General features: G+C 42.2%; 1 long non-coding RNA gene across 1 annotated transcript in view; it reads left to right on the top strand.

Moving 5' to 3' along the window:
• Positions 1-219: 219 nt before the first annotated feature.
• Positions 220-11,094, top strand: part of LOC137468239 (uncharacterized) — a 35,048-nt gene continuing 24,173 nt past the window's right edge. Inside the window, exon 1 of the long non-coding RNA XR_010995822.1 lies at positions 220-415. This is a non-coding gene — a long non-coding RNA (uncharacterized lncRNA). The remainder of the gene's footprint in view (positions 416-11,094) is intronic.

The following is an 11,094-nucleotide window of genomic DNA, read 5'->3' as shown; positions in this document are numbered from 1 at the left end:
ACTGATGGAGATGAGCATTAGGAGTTCAAAAACAATTGTCTGACCTACATAATGGTAGTGAAAAAGAAATATTTAAGTTTCCTGCTTCTTGTTGCCTTTCTGAGGTTGGCAATGCTGCCATTCTTTGACACAAGTACTTCGAGGAAGGATGAGCATTGTGCCTAAATTCAAAACTTCAGTGGGAAATAGGTTCCAGAAATCTGTTGGGGTGGAAAAAAGCAAAACTACATGAGGGAGAAAGCTGGGCCAGTGGGGTTGCTGGAAAGAGTAGCAAGACTTCTGGGGTAGAGGAGGCTTCTTGCAAAAGCTACTGTATTTTCATTTGTGTTTATTGTCTTCATTCAGCAGGTTCCAACTTCTGCCATTTAAACCTGGTGACAAATTTTCTCGTAGCAATGGGAAGAGAACAGGCCTGGTAAGTCTCACGCAAGCATTGGCTCTGACCTCAGGCTTTCCTGCAGAGAGACAATCCCTCACACAGACACTCGGAGTGGCTCTGGGTCCTGCAGAGTGACCTGATGTGCAGACTTGGCTGGCCCATACACACACAATCAGAGAGTGGCTTGGTTTGGGAGGGACCTTAAAGATCATCTTGTTCCATCCCCCTGCCATGGGCAGGGACATCTTTCCCTGGAGCATGCTGCTCAGAGCTCCATACAACCTGGTTTTGAACGCTTCCAGGGATGGGGCATCCACAGCTTCTGTGGTCACCCTGTGCCAGAGCCTCACACCCTCACAGTAAAGCATCCATCTTGATGGGCAGCTCTGCCTGGCTCATCTTGTCATGGAGCACAGACAGGGCCTGAGAGCCATAGGGGAAGCAGGGGATTGCCTGGCAGGAGGATGTGGTGGGGACACAGGGGATGGGGGTGAGGGCCCAGCATTGCAGCCAGTCTCTGGATCAGCCTGGCCAGCTCCTGCTGTGTGCAGTGCGTGCCCCACTGTGTGACATGAGGATGGAGAAGGGTCTGGAGGGAACATGTATGAGGAGCAGCTGAGGGCACTTGGTCTGTTCAGCCTGGAGAAGAGGAGACTGAGGGGAGACCTCACTGCACTTATGACTTCCTCGTGAGGGGAAGAGGAGATGCAGGTGCAGATCTCTCTCATGACCAATGACAGGACTCAAGGAAATGGCCTGAAGCTGTGTCAGGGGAGGTTAAGGCTGGGTATTAGAAAATGGTTCTTCCCCCAGAGGGTGGTTGGGCACTGTTACAGTCTTCCCAGGGCAGTGGTCATAGCACCAGCCTGAGAGAGCTTGAGAAGTGTTTGGACAATGCTCTCAAGCACATGGTGTGAGTCCTGGGGTGTCCTGTGCTGGGCCAGGAGTTGGACTTGATGATCCTGATGGGTCTCTTCCAACTCAGCTTATCCTATGATTCCACGATTCTAGTCACTGCACCCCTCTGTATGTAAAAAGCCCTACTGGGGAGCCCAGGAGCCTGACTTCAGAAAGGGATTTGTTGGTTGATCAGAACCTGTTGCTATTAACTGTGGAGCTGACAGGGTTATAGAGCTAATGGGAAGGACAGCAGATGACTTTCTGTTTCCAGAGAAGTTAAACATTTACTGTTCCTGGGGCCCTGGGGTGAATGTTCAGTGCGAGGGAGCTCAGACCGTATCGTATTGTGCTCTACAAGGCAGGCTCTGAGCTGTCCTGCGTTTGTGTGGCTCAGAGCATGGTCATTCCATTTCTCTGTCAGGCTTTTAAATCAGAGAAATGCTTAATCACACAGGCACCTCCTGGATTGATATTTAAGTATTTTTTTAAATAATAAAAAATAATATCATGCAAATATAGTGCAAAGATTTCTCGTTAATCATTTAATTCATACAGTGTTGCGCCATTTAGCAATGTTATATCCAAATGCCCATATAAATGTAATAAGAGTTTCATATCTTTCATTCTTTTCAGAAGACGTGAGGGAATCAAATATAGTGTGGAAGAGCTTCCACATATAGTATCAGTAATTGCAGTGCTACATATTATAAGCTTACAGAGCTTACAATTCAATAAAAGTTAAGATATATATTTAAATTCTAATGAAATTTCATGTGTCACTATTAGATCAAACACATACCAATACTGAAAAAAGATTAGACTATCCCATTATATCACTTGCATGAATGTAAGACTTATTCTATAACATTATGCTGAAAGTCCAGTAGAAAAATATCAATGACCTTTTAATCATAAATGATTTTATGTCCTGTATCTTTATTAGCTATTATTTTTTAAATTAAAAGTACTTTTTAAGTTAATCGATTTGTTGACAGTCCAGTACTTCAAACCACAAATCACTGTTTTGTGATTTGTGCAGGGCTTACTGCACGAAAAAGAAAGCATTCTTTGCAAAATTGTGTGTGTGTGTGTTAAAGGAAGAGAGTTTGTAGCTGGTTACTGCACGTGCTCTGCTTTCTTTCTGTTTATTAAAAGGGTCACAAAGGGAACCAACTGAAAAAAGAAAAAGCCTCCAACTTATAAGCTTTAAAATTGTAATTTTACATCTCTTTTTTGATCTGCTTTGTCTGTGGGATTAAGTTTGACAACTGTTTTTTTGAATGATAGGAGACCTATAGTAACAGATTGAGAGTTCTCCATTGGTCACTCTGGTTAGTGAGACAGAGAATCTCTTGTGTGCTGCGTAGTAAAGTACACCCCAGTTCTAATTATGTGTTGTGAACAACTTAAGAAAAGCCACATTCTCCAAGTCATAAAATAGAATCTTTGATTTTACTTGAATTTACAAAAGTCCCCTTTCTTATTATAAGGCAAAATGGATTGTTTTTTTTTAATACTGAACATAGCTGTATTACTCTGAGTTTCTTTTGGGGCTTCTTTACTAACAATGTTGATATCCAGTGTAAATTTTAAATTGATTTATTTCTGTCAGACTGGAACTAAAGCCAGCTAAAGGCCATGCCATCCTCAAAAGACTGTATTTTCATTATTATTGCGATTAAGTTAATTACAACTCAATTTATTATTTTAAGCATAGAAGATGCATTTTTTTTCTGTGTGGAAAAAAATGCTTTGTTCACAAGTAATTCTGAAATGAGAGCAAAACAGTGGCATCCTTTCTGAACCCCACGTCTTTGAAAAGCTAACAAAGGAGAAAGAGCCCCTGATCTGGCAATCTGGCACAAGGGGGTAAAGTGATGAATTGCACTGTTCAGTCATGGACTTGAACAATTTGACAATACCTTCCAAACCCTGTGATTTCTCCCTGTCTAACCATCCCTGGGTGTTACTCAGTATTTGAAAATGATACATGTGTGCTGAAAAAATACAAAGTGAGCCCTTATTTCAACATGAAAGCACTTTGGGGCAAAAAGAATTTATCTGTGCAAACACCTAAAAGAGACGGAGAGAATGTCAGGGAAGTAGATGTGATTAGTCATACCCAGTGGGAGAAGGACTGCAGCTGTGAAGTATTCTGTCCTGACCTTAGAAGTAGACAGCTCGATTGTGTTTAACTGCTGCTGGCTAATACATTCAGACAGTGCAAACTCTCACGCTCCTCTAAAGACAAAGGTGGGCACCAGAACATGCTTAATTGCAAATTCTTTGTAGATCTCAGCTGTGGCCAGATGAGGTTTAAATGCTGACCCTCTCTCTCAGAAGTAAGGACGTGCAGAATTGTGTCTGAGCTGCCATCCTCCGCTCAGACTTTGGATGTGAAGGAAGTTTCTCGGCTAAGATGCTATCCAGGAAACTTCCCTCTTGCACAGCTTCTAGACTGGGATATTTTTTTTCCCCAGAAGGGATAAACCGGCATTTTTTGTTGCAGTTAGAATCTTATCTAAGCACTGCCTGTGTCACAAAGCTCCAAGATGCCAGCTCTGACAATGGGGAATGCCAGAACAGGTTTGGCTCCAGGCTGAAGAGCTGATTACATGTTTAACTGTGACTGCAAACTTGGTTGACATAGGGAACTTCAGCAACTATTCACTGTCCCTTAAAATTGAGCTGTAAAAAGGCAAAACCATATCTGTACCAGTGCAGTCTAGTAGATTATAAGGTATTTTGCTAATGGGCGAGAGGTGCAGGTTGCTCTCAGATGCTATAGGGGCTTCCATGCAGGCAGCAATTTTGGCCAGTGCCAGTTTTGGAAGATCAGAAATTGTAGGTTGAGGATGGAATTGCCTCTCTTCAAGGATTGTAGTTCACCTGGAAGCACCGACTTCTTACACCTAACCAAATACAGGCTGTTGTGGCAGAGGGACAGGAAATCCTTTGCACGGGGCCAGGCAACACCTGGCTGAGAGTTGTTTAGAGATTTTTGTGGAGCGCAGACCACATCCTGAGAACTGCATGTAGCCCACAATTCATGCTGCTTACAGCTAAGTGTGGAAGACTCCCTGCCCTACTGATTGCAGAAGTAATTAATAGCCTGTGACTAGTTGCAGTGCTGTGCAAAATGCTAAAAATTGTTACCTTTCTGCACAGCTGTAGAATTCAGAAGACACAGTAGAATTCTAAAGAATGTTTTATTTTCAGTTGGGGTTCAGCCAGGAGAGCTGTAGCCCCTTCTATCCCACTTCTTTTGTTTGGTTGGTTTATAGGAAATGATTTGATCCTGAGAGTGGGCACTTTTTGTGAAAATGTGCTTTTACCACAAAGCACAGCACTGCCCAATGGCACTGTAGTGCAAACAAAACAAATTGTGTGGGGAAATGATTGCGCTTCACCTAAGAACGTCACTTACTGGAACCGATTCCTTCAGGCCTGAGAGCAAGATTGGAAAGAAGAGCAACAACAGAGCAATATTTCTCCCTCTAGTGCCTACAGACCCAGACTTCTCAGAATATGACAGCTCAAAGGAAGACTGAGAGAGAAGGAAAAAAATATTCTGTCTTTCTTCAATGCATTTAGGACAAGCAAAAGTACATTCACAGCTAATTTTAAGCAGCCTTCAGAATGCAACACCTTATTAACTCACTTGTACCTAATCCCTGCATTCTGGTATTTTTAGAAGGCATCATGCAATTCAGCAGTAGTTTCAGCCCATGTCTCCTTTGTAATTGATGACACCACTCTGTTTCTCATTTTAATTAAGAATTAGCTTTCTGACAATAAGCTTTGCTCAGGAAACACATACTGATTTAACTAAATGAATTTAGAAACAATATTAGATACACCTGGACACTCTTCTTTCTCTTCTTTCTCCCCCCCTCTAATGTGGCCTTCTTAATTTGGCTTAAGAGAGCCCTAAAACTAGTCTAGGTGGAACTGGTTAAGACCTGCCTCCACCACTTGCCTGTCTCATCCTCTGCAGCAGAAGAAGAGTTTGGTCTCATTTCCTGTCTGAAACTGTAGGAGGTTAAAGTCACCTCCATAGACTAAGGGTGCTTTTCTTGGCCAGCTTTATTGTGCAGGAACCCCCACAAGTGCTGGACTGCAGCAATTTGCATGCATGGATTTTGAGGCTTTTGCAGACAGTGCCTCTTCCTTTGGTGGCTTATTATTTTTTGATTGTGTGGGAACTCAGGGTACAGCTGTATCAAGTGTAAACAGTGCTATTTTGTCTGTGCCTGGTTTTATCCTGATCCAGTATCTCCCAGCCAGGAGGCTTAGGTTAGCTCTGGGCTGCCTCTAATGAGCTGCAAATGAAAACAAAGTCCTCTAGCCCATGGTTTCTCTCTGTTATGTGCTATCTAATCAGGGCTCTCTGGAACAGGTCTTTGGAAACCTGTTCCCTGCACAAGCATATGAACTAGACTTATCAGTAGTTTGTGTTAAGGCTGCTCTGGAGCAGAGAGAATATAGAGCGGTCTTTTTGATGATTTATTTTCCTAAATGTATAATATGTTTTCTTACAAAGACATACATAAAAAATCCTCCTACTCTTCAGCATCTTGTAGAGTGCTACTCAGAGGTACAGTACATAAAATACCAGTACATCAAGAGATAAAAACTGAACATTTTCTGGAATAAAACAAGGAATGAAAACTAAAACCAATTCCTGTTACTTTTATTTGCTAGAATGTAGATAAAAAACCTAACATTTCTAGGGATGGGTTTGTGTACATGGAAAAGCTGCTGAAAATCAGTGAAATATGTACTTAAAAGCTGATTATTCTGCACCTTTCCCTGGATAGATCCTTTAATACTGTACAAACAGTGTCCTTCTGCAGTGTAGGTAATCTGTTCCTAATAGGTAAAAAGAGACCACGTAGTTCTGTAGTGCAAAATGTCTGCTGCCAGAATGGCTGGTCAGAGCCTTTTCTCCAAGCAAAGAAGTCTATCTTAATTGCAGTTAAGCCAGTCAGAAAAGAGCAACAAATTTCTATGCACAAGAGGTATTTATCAGTCTAAAATGTGACAGGAAAACAATGAAGACTTCCCCAGATAGTGCTGAATCTGAGCTCTTATCTGGAGCTGTGCCTTCATTTCACCCCAAGGTTTCCCTTTTGAAGAGGTTCCCAACTTAGGTTTGTATCATATCACCTCCTTGTTTGTAATATTGCATTGCATGAGGAAATTGTGGCCAGGGCTTCACTGTGCTGGCAAATTGTATCTTGGAGAGGGGTGAGAAGGGACCAGGTGAATGACTGGGCAGGTGTTTATCAGCTCTGGGGATTTTACCCGGGAGGACTCGGACTCTTGCCATGCTCGGAGCTGCATCCAGCCTGGCTGCCCGAAGGGGCAGATGTGACAGGAGCCCCTGTGCACACACACAGGCACTGGAGGTGTCCATCTGTGTTCACAGAACAGAGCAGCAGGCAGGGATCAACCTGGCCAGGGCATTAATCTCTCCTGTGATAAGAGCCATAAATCACAGTATTCAGAACATGCAGAAGTGTCAAAGAGCACTGAAGATGGGGGATGTCATCCTCCCTGCCCACCCTGAAGTAAAAAAGCCGGTCTTGTAGGCCACAACGATTTCACCCATTAGTCTGTTTAGTCCTTCCTGTCAGAGCACTGTTTCATTTTCAAACACAAAAACTTTCAAACTATCTTGAAATAATAATTAATTTAATTCCCTTAAGCAGAGCAACCTGCAAATGGTATTTCTCCCATCTGCCTCCAGTATCTCAGTATATCAGAAGGCTTTCCCTACTCTCCTAATTTTTTAAGGACTCACCTGAGCCCTTTGTCTCAATGGCTGATAATCTTCTACAGCCTAAAAATAACTGTTCTTAAATTGGGCCCATCTCTGAACAGATGTGGTTTCCTTAGTGTGGGTGATGTTGCAACAGGAAACCAACTTGCTACAGAACCAGAGTCACTATTTACACTAGTCCTGGACTTTGGGTAGAAACCCATAGTGACAAATTTTAACTCAGAAAAACAAATGTTAGTCATAGAAAAAAGGAAGTTAGAGAAATGAAGGAACTGTAGGAAGCCAGACTAGTTTTAAATTGAGGCAGGAGAAATGCAATCCATAACTTGTCATGACTGATGGGTATAAAAGCTAACTAACTAGGATACTGGTTAGACCCCTGGATGACTCTGATTCAAGGAGTCTTACAAAAAGACTCCTTAAAAAAAGACTTACAGACTATTGCCAGGGCAGGCACACACCACTTTAATGTCTGTAGTTCAGACTGGATTTGTCTGCATATGTTCTGAAAGTAAAAAGTGATAATGAAGATAGGAAATGAAAATATTTCTCCTTAACCCATGAAGAGAGGCTGAGAGTCTTGCTGAAATAAAATATCTTCTGCAGATTTTGCAATCAGAATAGAGATTACATTTTCAGGGCCTTGAAGGTCTCCACATGGTATGTAACCCTTTGATGCACATCCTACTTTGTGCTTCCATCACAGCCTGAGCAGGAAAGTCTGGGGCAGAGCACATAATTTCTTAGACCATGGGAGAAGCAGAAGTGACAAAAGCATTTCCAGAACATTGCTAGGGGAATGCTGAGATGCCACATGTGCATTCAAAAATTACTTTTCTAAAAACAGAGAGGACACCTGCAATTGCTGTAATTGCTGGTTTGGTGCTCATGTCCACAGATTGAAAGAAAAGGAGCTCTCCTCCTCTTGGATAAGGATTACTAATCCAAAGTGAAAGACGTAGGGAGAAGTCCTCTTTGTTATGGAAGAACAATGGGAATTGGTTGTGCTCATTAAGTAAAAAGTCTTGCTTTGGTATATTTTTTTCCCTTTGTGTAATCAGTGCTTTAGAGATTTATGGAATATGAGATTATTTTCTTTGACCTTCAGTATATCACAGAACCTTCAGTTTCACTGAACTAACAGTGTTGCTGAGCAGAACATGTTATGTACCTTATGCTTGGCACAGTGTCTCATAAGGAAAGTGCCCAGTCTTGGTGTGAAGGTATCAAAAAATGGAGCAGCCAAGGTTTCATTTCACTGTCACAGTTTCACTTTCACAGTCTGACAACTGTGCTGCTCTTAGCTCCCCTTATGTGGTTCTCCACTAGACTCCATAACAGGGCAGGTCATAGTTGATACCTAATGGTTTTCAGTTCTTCTTATATTTGTGAAACATCTGAGAGACAGATTTTCTTAGCAGTGTAGAGATGCTGTGCTTGAAGGGGGTCTCTATAACACTGTCAGGCTATGAATTGTGGTAGAACATGCCAGCTGAGCATAGAAGGGAAAGAAAATGAAATATAAATTCATTACTGCAGAGCCAGAATAGCAAGGATAAATTCTGTCTGTTTCCAGGCATCTACTTTATATTCCCACCTAAGGATACCATTAGTGGAGACAAACTGAGCTCTTCTGATCACTTTCCACTGTGAAAAGGGTCAATCTTCCTTGCTCTTCACACTCCCTCCTACATGATCCTGACTCACCCTTGGGCTGACTTTCATATTCATTGAGGTGATGCAGCTCATTATCCCATCAGAACACTGTCCTTTTCTTTTTTTTTTTATTTCTCTGGATTTATTTTCTGTCAGTTCAATGAGCTGAATCGGCTCAGAGAGGGGTCAGGTAAGTGTCAAAAGTAAGGAAGCATGGGTGGGAAACAGGTAGGATTAGGGGAAGGAAGAGGAGGAAGACAGGAAAAAGCACACAAGGTGAAGGAACAAGACTGCTTCTTTCAGTGACAGAAAGCCTTAAGATCAGCTTAACATGTCTGATTATATACTTAGGAAGGTGATTTCCCTGGAGTTCCTGTGGGTTCAGTGTAGAAAAGGGAGTTTCTTTAGAGGTTGGATAAAAAGGAAATAAAGGGAAGTAATCTAATTTAGGCACATAGGTTAGGCAATATAAATAGTCCTGTTCTTTACTGCAAAGACCCCTTGTGACCAAAGGTTTAAAACACAGTTAATGACTAAATGCCTGGAAAACCAAATCAGTTGTCTCTAAATGGGGAGGTGCCTTCAGAGAGCTCCAAAAGGCATCGAGTGCAATCAGAAAGACCATGAAAGCCCAAGGAGCAGGGCATGAGCACCAGGTGGATTGGCTGTGGGAGTCAGAGTTGAGCAAAGGCTGGTGAAGCTGATGTCACGTGGAATTTGCTCAGGCTCTGTCTGAGGAGAAAATGAGGAGCAGTCCTCTAGCGTACGTCTTGTTTTCAGCAGAGCAGAGTTCCCCCCTGCCATTCCCTGTGTGCCACCAGCTCTCTCCTTAACTTTGTTTCTGTCTTGCTCTTTTTTCACTTCTGCCATTATTTGTAAAACTACTACTGAAAATGACCTACATAAATAAATAAATTGAATGAATAAATCATGAGGGAGAGAATGAATGTGTGTGTGTGTAGGTGGATGACACAGAGAACCAGGCTGGTGGGAGCAGCAGGAGCTATCAGTTCATTTGCTGTCAGCAGCAGAGCCCCAGGGAGGGTAAGGACATTAAGTACCTGATTGTGAAAGGTGCTGAGTGCCTTCATCTCCTGTCATTTTTGGAGATAATCAAAAGCATTTCCAGACCTTGCCAGTAGAGGCTTCCAGGAAGGATGAAGAAGGCAGAAAACTAAACCTGTGAGTTTTATCCTTTGTTTTTTCAGATTTCAGATCCCTAAGATTTTTTTCCCCATAATGAATCTTTTGATAATTACCTTTCATGGAGCCTTTTAAAACAATCAATGGACCCTCAAGGCCATGTGCAACTGAGTTTCTGGCCTTCAGCTAATGTAAGGCAGGAGAAACTTCCCTTTTGCCAGAGCAAGTCTGGAAGGGTAGTTTCAGAGTTTATATTGGTTGTATCCTCTCAGGTATGACTTTTTCTCCATGGAAGACACTTGCTGAGCCACTGGCCCCTTGCCACACCACTGAGCCCTGGGAATTTTCTGTATGGGAGCATGAGGTGAACTCTGCAGTTCAGGAAGGATTTTGATGCTCCTTTGAGACTTGCCACATCTCACCCCAGAGATGAAATGTGCCCATTATGCCGACAGCTTTGCCCTTCAGAATGAGGTATATACAGCTGGAATTCAACTGATTGCAGAAAGGCATATGTATTATTAAATGGACAAATACTGACAAAAAAAAAAGTGGTTTAATTATCAGTGGTGTTTGCAGTAAGTACTCAGTGCTCCTGACCTTGCAGCAGTCCTCCCTTTTTGTTTCTGAGGAGCTCAGACCTTTGTGTGATATGTCCAGAGGATAAGGTATATTATGGTATGAGGTAGATAGAGCAGCTTTTTAAAGAATGCTTGGAAATGTGTGTCCATACCTGTGGGTTTTGTATATGCACAGTTTCCTCTGACCTTTTAAAAATATGTGGTTCTTTAGCACTCATCACAGGAGTCTAGGTATCCCTCCTAAATGATAAGTAGCTGGATTAGAACTAAAGAAATTGTCTTTAATTTCTCTTCAAGTTATGTGTGGCTTGTTCCTGTTCTCTTCTAAAAGTTTACTCTGCCACAAACTTCAGAGTTGACCATTGGAGGTGTTGTGGGAGATCCAGATGACACACAGTGCAGCCAGCCCTCGGGTACATTATGCACTCGCCTGAAGAGAACAGGAAAAGAAAACAGGATTTTTCAGTTTCTTTTTCAGTATTCAGGGTAGCAGCAGAGTTGACAATAGGATATAGAGGGTGAGGTATTGTTGGTTGCAGGCTGTGCTTTTGAGAAGATGTGATGTTCTAAATCGATTTTCTCTTTAAACTTGGCAATTGTATATGCAGGAATAGGGAATTACAATAACAAAGTCTGGAATTCATAAATAC

The sequence above is a fragment of the Anomalospiza imberbis genome, chromosome 2 (assembly GCF_031753505.1).
Source record: "Anomalospiza imberbis isolate Cuckoo-Finch-1a 21T00152 chromosome 2, ASM3175350v1, whole genome shotgun sequence".
Taxonomy (NCBI): Eukaryota; Metazoa; Chordata; class Aves; order Passeriformes; family Viduidae; genus Anomalospiza; species Anomalospiza imberbis.
This window is presented reverse-complemented; position numbering and strand designations above follow the sequence as displayed.